Consider the following 11,390-nt stretch of genomic DNA (forward strand, 5'->3'; position numbering starts at 1 on the left):
TTTTTAGTTCTCAAAATTAGTCCAAAAAAAAAAATAAAACAAAAAAAATGGATTTTTCTTCATGTCTATAATTGTCTTAGTATCATATTATTCCCTCTCAATCTTCTAAAGTTCTCTAACATTATAGTGCTCTTAATTTTATAAAGTATATATCGACCAAAAAACAATGAAATTTATATATACGCTGAGAAATATTTAATATTTTAGTAATTAATTTTGAGGCGATTTTTTCTTAATTTTTAATAAAAAAATTTAATGTTTTTCCTACAAAAAATCTATGTTATTAGCTTACATGATTTTTGGATTTCTCACTAAAAAAATTTAGCCCGGGCAAAGTTTAAATTCTGGCTCCGCCATTGCTAATAGATAACACAATTATATGTGTCAACACGAGCTGCGATGTGTGCCAGACTACAACTTATCGCAAACCACTGCTAGGCTGGACGAGTTTGGTCGGCCCACCTTTTAGACGAGTTCGGTAAACAACAACCTAACTCAACACACCTATTTTAGGTGATTGAATAGGCCAACCAGACGTATTTACGTATGATTTTGTTGGTTAACTAGCAACTCGCCAAAATCCACTATTTGGACGGTCCACCTTTTAAGCCAATTGTGAAATTGTTGATTCCAATCACCTAATTGTTATGTTATGTAGCCAAAAAATACAAATATTTTCTTTTTTCCTTTTTCAGATACCCCCCCCCCCCCCTTTTCTTCCTTTTGTTCTAATCGCTCAGATCTTGAGTTTTTGGAGGAGGTGACTGTAGTTGGAGGCGGATTTTCTTATCTCGTCCAAAGTCACCCATGACATCACTGATGACATATTAATTCAGGACAGCTGGTTGGGCTACTGTTCGGATCGTCCGAACTCCTCGAGCCTCCGATCCTTGACTCCGTTCATGTTCGGATCCTCGGAACACAAGTTCGGAACGTCCGAACCCCTCGAACCGTACCCATCATTTTGGAGTGTCCTGGATCCATTTCTGGACTCCATTAATTCTTTTGGAATTTTCTTAATCATGTTTTACTTAATCCAAACATGATCACACGATTTGCATACTCATTAATCGCTAATTACGGATACGGGTCACTACATTCTCCTCCCCTTAAAATATTTCGTCCCCGAAATCTAGGGTAGAATCTCGAGAACATACTAAAGACCCTTGCTCGAGTGTCTGGTCGAAATAGCTTCCGGCACACTCAGACTCTTATCGAATTCCCTGTAAGCTCCATTAATGCCGAACCGCATTAACATTTTCCCAGCTGAAGATTACTGCGCTACTGGTCGACAGTCGAACTCCTCTGGCACTTGCGTATATCAACACTGATACATCTTCCATTTTGACCACGATCTCCCTGATCACGAAGGATACAAACACCCACTTGATCGAGATCATCGTCCCAAGGGAAAGCTTAGATTGACGAAGACCAAATTATAACTTGACTGGCTTATGACATTTATCGAATCATCAAACTAGATCTAGCCATCTAATGGTTCCAAAATTTCCCTGTTCTTAACACCTCTAGTCAAGAAGCACCATTCCCAACATTGTGTTGTCACAGCGAATTTCGAATCTCTTCTCAAGAGAGTCTAGTTGACACAAAGCTATACTCCAACGTAACTTCTTAACATGATTCCAGACTGGTTATCTTTCCCATGCTACTGCGAAGAAAAATAAGCTTCCCAAAGGCAATTTCTTGGAACTCAGACCATCCAGTCTTGTACTTATCACAGTTCATGTTTTCTTAGCATAACTCCGCATTGTGCCCTGATGAAAACTATCATCAGCTGCCAACATGACGCTACGAAACCACGCAAAATCATCAATGGAGATCATCGCACCTCCGATGAACTTCATCGTCTCTACAACTGAATATTCACCCAAGTCTCAATCAATGAGCTAGTCAAATCTCTCTAAAGGACTTAGCCATCCTGGGACATCCTCCCGATAGTTATACCCACTTGCAGATAATGTACACATATCAAGACTAAGGCAATCTCCCACCAAATATGGAAATACTTCATATTCTGTCTCGAAACTCGACAGTCACTGCAACTGGTATAACTCACCTCGGAGTCTCTGATGACACCATCATCACTAGATACTTACCACGTACCCGACCGTTGTCCATTGCTAAAACACAATATCCTTGACAAACAGTCTGCACGGATGTGGCTTGCTTACTGGAAAGAACAAAGTTGCTTCATCGTTACCTTGCAAAGTCTTCAATTCCCACAACAATATTGTTGGCCACTAAGTCGATCAACGACTGCCTTGATCATCTCAATGACCTCACGCGCCACACACTGAAAATTAGTGACACGCCCTGCTGGATCTCGAGAAATAGATCCCAGCTAATGTCACACCTCACGATCAGACAACTGATGTCCATACGAGTACACAATTCTTGTTGGATCTCAAACCCAACGGTATACCAAGACATCATCACAAAAACACTATCCGGGAAGTTACCAATTCCTTCGCTTGTTTCTCCTGTCGGGTTAACATCTAACTTGACCATACAAGTCAATTGTAATCTTTCGGTAGATTCGTCTCTGGCAAACCTAGAGACTCCAAAGCATCACCTGCTCCGAGACTGTACCAAGTACTCATCTCCTAAGCACTAAGCGACAAAACACTATTCCAAGTATTTCTTAATTGCTACACCTCGACCATCCCTGATTGGCTTAACAAATCAAACTCGTCGATTCTACCATGGTTCGCACTTATCAGATCAGACCACCACTGATCATCTATCCTACGTGGCTAGATCAAACTTGGTTCCGTTGCCACAACGAACTATTCCCAACACTTGGAATACCCAAATCGCTCTGGTTGCAACACACCCATACTTGATAACCAGAAAATAGATATTAGTAGCCTATCAACACAATCTCGTGCCTTACTACTGACAGCTCCCTCGTACACTGAACTTAATCACCCTCACATCTTAAATAGTTCTGTACAATCCTTAACATCTGATATAATCCATCAGAAATGAAGTCAATCATCATGGAGTAGTCCTTGTATTCGAGTCGAAGTCTTAAAACAGCATCCCATCCAAAATCATGGATAACTCCTATCACCAGGAACCCTAATCGCAACTCTGATGACAACCCCTAGTCATCGCTGGTAGAAATCCGTCCACCTACTAGATCCACACGTCTAGAAGTAACCCAAAGGTTAAAATCTATCTGCTTGGAGTACACACTCGTCATGGAAATCCCTCAAAGACTGGTTATCACAGCAGAACACTCAACCCATATTTCTGAAAAAATCAGACGATATCTAGCCAATTATATCAAACCTGATGTCCAACCCAAGGTCATAACCTGTTGTGGCTGCTACAAAAATCCCTAGACTGAGTAGCCTTCCCACCGCCAATCCTGAAGCACAAAGGCTCCCAGGGTAACACTGGCATAGGGTCACGCCCCATCACGTCTAGTCATGGTCATAGTACACAACTCTTGGCATATACTGGACCTGGAATCTTGATGAAAAACCCATCATCACAAGTTTCAATCTAACGAAGGTTAGACGACCTACTGTTCTAAGGAGACAACCTAGAAAAAATGCCAATGTTCTAAAACCGAACAATACCCTTAGGGCGCGTTTACTTGGTTTGATAACCATAAGATGAGTTTATTAATCTAATCTAATCCATTGTTTACTTACAAAAAATCATTTTTCTTCAAATCTCAAGGCCCGTAATTATACATTGATTTCATGGGATTTCTCATCCTTAATTACATTAGGTATAACATATCCTTCATAATATTTATGGAAAAAATTCTATAGAAATCCTAATATACCCTTCTTTAATTTTTTTTGTTTTCCTCCCAATTTCTCATATTTTTTATGAATCATTTTATCAATTTTTAAAAAATACATAATTTTATACCCAATAATTTCGATAAATGAAAATGACTCACATTTGAATCAATAATAATTTACAATATTCAACAATAATTCAATCCAAATTACATGAATATAAAATTAAACATAATATTATTTATCATAGGTGGAGGGTAAAACTGTAATTTGTCCATCAATCATTATTTCAATCTCAAAATTAATAACTCAAAGTAAACATGTTATTGTATATACATCGTTATTCAACATCCTTCAAAATCATTTTAATAGTCCTAGTATGATTTATCCACATGTAATCACATCCCATAAAGTAAACACAGCCTTAATGCCTCTAGATGAGTCCACTCATCGCTGGCACTATCTTAGTCTTCTGACTAACTAGATCAATTCTAGGAAACGCCTAGACTAACTGCAAGTCAAACAATCACAGTCGGCCTACCCAAATCCCATGAGCTACAATAGTTGAACACTAATCAACTAAAACCAAGCCAAACTTAGCAAAATCACTAGCAATCATTCACGAATTGCTGAAATAAATAATACATGTATCATCGTTTCAAGTTATGTACAATTCTTTATTACAATCTCATGTAATACATGAAGTATTCAAAATACAATGAAAATGTACAACTAATAACTTGAGATAATACAACATTCTGATGATTCATTACAACTGAAATACTATTTACAACTACAACAATACAGTATTTAAATCATTGTACTAGTCTTCGTTCCTTGAGCATGAAGCTTCTAATCGACAAATGCATCCATATAGGCATATGTTGAAAAAATTACTCGCAAGCGTACGAGTGTCAAGTTTTAATATAGTGATCGAGAGAGTATCTTTCCCACGAGGATAAATATGAAAATATTAAATACTTGTAATTAAAATAGTCTTAATTTTATTTAGAAAATTAAAATTTAGAGATTTGCTGACAAAATAAATAATGAAGGTTGTAAAGCGTGCACACACACAATCCTTAAGAAATTATCAATCAGAAAGAAATAGTCTAGAGGTTTTGATTTCACCTGATCTCGACAATGTTCATTCTTAATTAATCTATTTTCATGAGTTCATTTCAATTAATATCCAAAAACACATAGATTATACTATTTCCCTCTCCCGAGTATCAAATAGAGTGTATCAACCACCGATCAATTCTAATATACCTATTGAGAATTTACGTGTAGTGATATGTGTAAAACAATATTTTTTCTAGATTCTATTAAAGTTATAAACTCTCCCGAGATAAATAAACAATTAATAGTGTGAATTCTATTGATCCTATTCTAAATTCTCTCTCCCGAGTGCCGGATTCTAAATAAATATGGCAAATCAATTTATGGCCATTAAATTGAAAAGACTTTCAAAACTAGAATCACAATTAATTTATAAGAACTCAATTCAAAAAAATAAAAATTCATAAACATGTCTTGACCAGGCTACATCAACCTCTAGACATAAAAAGTTAGTTCATAGCAAAATTCAAAACAACCCAAATCATATTCATGAAACTAGACATCAAATCAATAATATAAATTCAAGAGAAAGAAAACAAATCCAAATATTCGATCTTCCGTGTCCGAACGATCTATCTTCGTCTTTGTTCTTTGATGTTCTTCCAACTTGTGCAGAATTTTCTCTTCCAAAGTCTCCAAAATCTTCTCTCGATCGATCCTTGATGTGTTTCTCTCTATGCGGCGGCTTTTCCTTCAATTGTGTGCAAAAGAATCCCTTTTATATGTGTTTCAAATCCAATAAATAAAAGCCCACAAAAGTCCAAAGGTTTCCTTCCCGAAAATCCAAAAAATTGACTTTCGCGATGGCGCGCCCGCGCCTGAAGAGAGGGGCGCCCGCGCATGACACTCTGTCTCCGGATGCTCAAAATTTGCCCTGACGCGTGCCCGCGCATGTCTCTCGGGTTAGAAAATCTGCATCGCGCGATAATTTTCAAAAATTCATATCTCACAATCTAACCGTCGGATTGAGCTGAAATTTTGACAGTAGCTTCAAAACATCCTAAAATTTATTTTGGACGGTGAGATTGGATTTTAATGCCTCAATAATTCCTAGTAATTTTCCGAAGTTGATACTCCATAATGCATCCTTCCGCTTCTTCTTGCTACTTTTGCACCAATCCTTGCAACTCACAAAAATAACAACTAATACACATAATATCCACTCGATACATCACAAAATTCAAACCAAATCATATATAAATTAAGTGCATAAATTGCACCTATCAAATTCTCCCAAACTTAGACTTTTTCTAGTCCCGAGCAAAACAATAATGAGCAATATAGTCGGCCTCCTAATTTTTACATTCCAAGATTAAATACACATGTAGGCTAATTTTCTTAAGAGTTCTCGTGTGTGTGTGATTTCGCCAATCTCATCTACCCACCCAACTTTCGATAAAATCATGCAATCCGTAAGCTTCACAGATTCATTAATCCCACCCTCAAGTTTCAAGACACTCTCCACCAAGTTCAACTTATAATTGCACAGATCAACAGTACTTTTCGATTAACATTAAGCTCATTGATAAGCATCCATATTTATATCAATGAAAACAAGGACTCGGAATTCAAAGCAAAGGGAATTGAATATTTTCAATTTGTGCAGTATTATGCGTAGCTAAATTTTTTTTATTATTTGCATTTCCAGACATTAGCTTGGCTTTCTTCTACTACATACATCTCCATCTTTATGCCTTGTATTTGGACTAGAATTTCAATCCATTTTTTTTTTCTTTTCAAGGCCTCCCCACCCCTCACCTTACTTTATCCGCCATTACTTTTCTTTGAACTTTTTAGCTACTCAATTTGTTTTGGATTTTTCATGATTTATATGACTAACAAATGAATAATGGCTACAAAGGCTCAACGAATTCAAAAAAAAAATGCCTAAATCACTTCTGTGCTCTTAAAATTCTACCTTAGTTTCAAGTAAAAATCACAAAAGTTAAGAATCAAATCCTCTATTCCACATCACAAATCCACATAATTTTTCTCTAATTGCTAGGAGTATCGAAAATCATGGCATTCGTGCATGTAAGTGAGAACTCAAGATTAAATATTGATAACATGAACTTTTGAGCACAAAAATATATTATCATCATAGGCCAACACAATTACAACATCATTTATTCAACTCAAAGTACTCAATAAAATTTTCAAATTTTCACAAACACCCCCCCAAACATAAATTGTTCATTGTCCTCAATGTACAGTAGTAAATCAAAACAAGGACACATACCTTGGGCACCGAGCGTCATTACTCGACACCATCTTAATCACTTCAAAGATCTTCATGCAGGGGTGGCGTCTAAACTTTCACCGCTTCAAAGTTTTTACCTACACAACTCAAAATTATTATTGATGTCTAGTCTCAACATGCACAAAAGAAAAAAAAAACTAAAGAATAAAAATAAAACAAATAAAAAAACTATCTTGGGTTGCCTCCCAAAAAGCGCTTAGTTTATAGTCCATAGCCCGACTCTATGCCGCTTTCAGCCCGGTTCCCTCGATTTGTTGGAGGTTTTTCCATTCTCCTTCACCCTCCAAACAAACTCAACAACCTTCTTGAACTTAGATCGCTTTTTCTTTTTCTTCATCTTCACCAACTTCGGATTATTCTCTCTTGGAAATTTTACAACACTAACAACTTCGCAGCAACATTCCATATTCTTTGATTGTACAATCAGGAACACCTTCTCTGTGGATGGTTTTTCAGCCTCTTTGAACACATTAAAAGTAACTTTCTCACCATCTACACCCATCATCAACGCACCTTTCTTAATATCAATCTTGGCTTCAGCAGTAGCCAAGAACGATCTCCCCAAAATTAAATGCATGTTTCCATCTTCCTCCATATCCAACACCACAAAATCCGCAGGAAAAATAAATTTATCTATTTTTACCAGAACATCCTCGATGATTCCACGCGGATATGTGAGAGATCTATTAGCTAGCTGTAATGCGATCGTCGTGGGCATCACCTCGCCAAGTCCTAAGTTTCTGAAAACAGACAAAGGCATCAAATTAATGCTAGCTCCTAAATCGCAAAGTGCATTATTAAAATGAGAAGAACCAATAATGTAAGGAATCGTAAAACTCCCTGGATCTTTTAATTTTTGTGGTAGCTTCTTTTGCAGGATAGCACTGTACTCCTCAGTCAGATTCACTGTCGCAAACTCTTCCAACTTCCTCTTCCTCGACATCACTTCCTTCAAGAATTTGGCATAATTCGGCATTTGCAGCAAAGCATTGGTAAATGGAATATTGATATGAAGTTTCTTGAAGATCTCAAGAAACTTGGAAAACTGTTCATCCAACACCTTCTTCTTGAATCTCTGGGGATATGGAAGTGGAGGCTTGTACATCGGTTTCTGATCAGTTTTAATATTCTTCTCCTCAACTTTTTTCTCATCAACCACCTTTTCTTTATCTACATCAGCTGCATGTTCCTGGACTCCAACTTCGTTCCCACTCCTCAACTCTATGGTCTTACACTGTTCTATAGGATTCACCTCAGTATTGCTTGGGAATTGACCGCGGTTGTTGTCTTTCAGTGAGTTCGCCAACTGCCCAATGCTAGTCTCCATGGATTGAAGCACAATGCCCATGTTAGCCACATGCATCTCTAAGTTGTCCAGACGAGTCTCAGTCCTCGCCATCCTCTTACTAGATTCCTGCATGAAATTACTCACCACGTCCTCCAAAGAAGGATTCCCTTCTCCCTTATTTGCATAAGAAAAATTTTCATGGTTACTCAATTCAGGATGATAATAATTTGGGAAAGGATTACCTCTGTAGCCTCCATAACCTCTCAGATTTATGTACTGCACTTGTTCAGGATAGTAAGATTCGTCCATAGCACCTGAAACACCTGCTGGTTCTGTAACACTCACTTTATTCAACGCAGCTACCTGTGTAGTCATTTCAGATAATTGGGCAGTGATAGATGTGAGAGGATCCACTGCATACACTACAACTCGCTTCTTAACTCCCATACGCTCATATGGCCATTTAAAGCTATTGATTGTCATCTGTTCAAGCATATCGTAGGCCTGTAAAGGGTCTTTTGCAAATATGGTACCTCCAGAAGCAGAGTCCACAGACATCCTTTTAGGCGCATTCAGTCCGTTGTAAAATCACTTGATTTGTTCCCAATCTGCAAAATTGTGGTTAGGACTGAAAGAGTGGGTGCCCGGTGAGCCAACTTGTGGCTAAGGGCTTTTATGACTCTTTGTATAAACAATCTTTTGTTTAATATAATTTACACTTTTATTAATGACAATGACTTTATCTTTCTTCATATTGTTATATTGTGATATACTATTGTTGTTTTGATAAAGATCTTGAATATACTATAGTGTATGTAAGATGTGGTAGTACATGGGGATGACTATCATGAAACACATCTTATAGTCACTGTATATTCTAAACGGTTCCTAGTCGATTGAGCCGTCCATTAATAAGGATAAGGATCGCTCGAGATTGAGACTAGCATTTGCGATGCCGAGTACCACGTTTCATTGGTATGGAACATAGAGATGTTCAAAGCATGCAAATGGATATTCATACGATTAATGATCGAACTACCCTATCCGGACTTTCCAAGTGGTTATCACTTATCGAGTGGATAAAGTCCGCGGTTTTGGTTGTACACCATTAGTCCTTACTACTTGAAACATCATTGAGACTCTATATGCTAGTACTGTACTTTGACTCGTTTACCGACTCTATTGGGGTCATCAGGTGTCGGGATTGGGTACAGTTACGACACATATAGGAGTCGATGCTTTGTTGTCAAGGATTCACCACATACTTGCGAGTGTGGATATCCTATGCAATCTGAGGAGATATTAGTGTGACGAATCTCTGGCCAGAGTACATGATGTGTTTTAAGAAATGGTTTCTTAGTAACACATGCGATGTCACTATTTGATCTTCAAGATGCATTGCATAGTTATCGAATCTAGAACGACTCTCGATTTACCAATGGTTGTTGATTCGATCGGGATATATGGATGAAGGGACCGTACTGTACGCTAACCAAAATCTATTGGTTCTTGCAGGCACTATCAGTGATACCTAGGGAATCATGGGGCGATGTTGCTAGGCGCTCTTACCATGATTCGATGGGCAAGTTGGAAATTGTTGTTCCGAGTCACAAGGAGTTGTGAGCCCACGGCTAGCTGTATTCCTGAACCATTGAGGGTCACACAAAGTAATGGATTTTTAATCCCCGTTGAGATAGTTAAATTTAAAGAGTTAAATTTAATGAACAAAGAAGTGGTACTTCTTATTTAAGAGTAGAGGAGTAAAATTTCCTAAAATGACATAGGGATGGGCATTTTTGGAAACCACTGAATTCGGATTCAGAAAAATTTATCTTGACTTTAAAAGATGCAAAAATGGTTTCTGTGCACATTGGTGAAATTGGTTTATCAATTTGAGTCACGATGAATTTTATATTAATTTCTGAACATGCGGGCTTTGCTTGTCAGGCTTGAACTTATGACTAATGGGCCCTAAGCTGTTAGCAGCCCACATTATAAATAAGTTATTGCAGTACAGAAATTAAACAACAGAGGTCACAAAATATTTTCAAAAACCCTGGTTTTTCTTAACAGTGGCCGCCGCCCCCCTCTCTCTCTGTCGGGAAAATCCAACCTGTGAATTTTGAATTTGCAGTCTGGTTTAACGGATCAAATTCGTTAATTCTCTTCGTAGAAACTTCTGATAGATTTTCTAGTGCAATCTATCAGAGGGATTAAATCTCTGTTCGTGGACCTGATTGAAGAACAGTTCATCCATCAGTTCCTGGGATATACAACAAGAGCAGAGTAATCTGTTGGTGTCTATAATCTCGATTCGAGATTGGAGGTAAAAATTTATAATTGTTATTTAATTTTTACACGCACAATTTAATCGTAAAGTTTTGATACCCATTATGGAATTGTTCCATATAAAATTTTTAAACTTCCGCTGCACCGGGTATCAATTCTGATTGATCTGATCGCCGTTCTCCAACAGTGGTATCAGAGCCAGGTTGCTCAGATCAAGCGATTAAATTAATCGATTGTACAAAAATTTTTAAGCCTCGGTTTTTGAAACAAAATAAATTTTTTAAAATAAAATTTTTTTTTCGGGCAAAACACGGGCAGCGATTGGATCGCTGCCCTAGGGGCAGCGACGGGCTGCCCGGGAGTGTCCCGGGCGGCCCGGGAAAAATTAATTTTTTTATTTTAAATTAAAATTTTAATATGTTAAAATTCTATTTGGTCCGATCGAAACTTATTTTTGATTGGTCCACGAGGCGTCGGATCGAATTGTTCGAGTCCGAAAATTTTAAAATTGATTTTTGGATAAATTTGAATTTTTGGAAAATTTATAGATTTTATCCGTTAAATCAGATTTTATGAAATTAATTATTTTTGGTACAATTGATGATAAGATATGATCTTATGGAAATATTGAGTAAAATATGATTTTATGTATAAA

Source organism: Henckelia pumila, chromosome 2 (genome assembly GCF_033568475.1).
Source record: "Henckelia pumila isolate YLH828 chromosome 2, ASM3356847v2, whole genome shotgun sequence".
Classification (NCBI taxonomy): Eukaryota; Viridiplantae; Streptophyta; class Magnoliopsida; order Lamiales; family Gesneriaceae; genus Henckelia; species Henckelia pumila.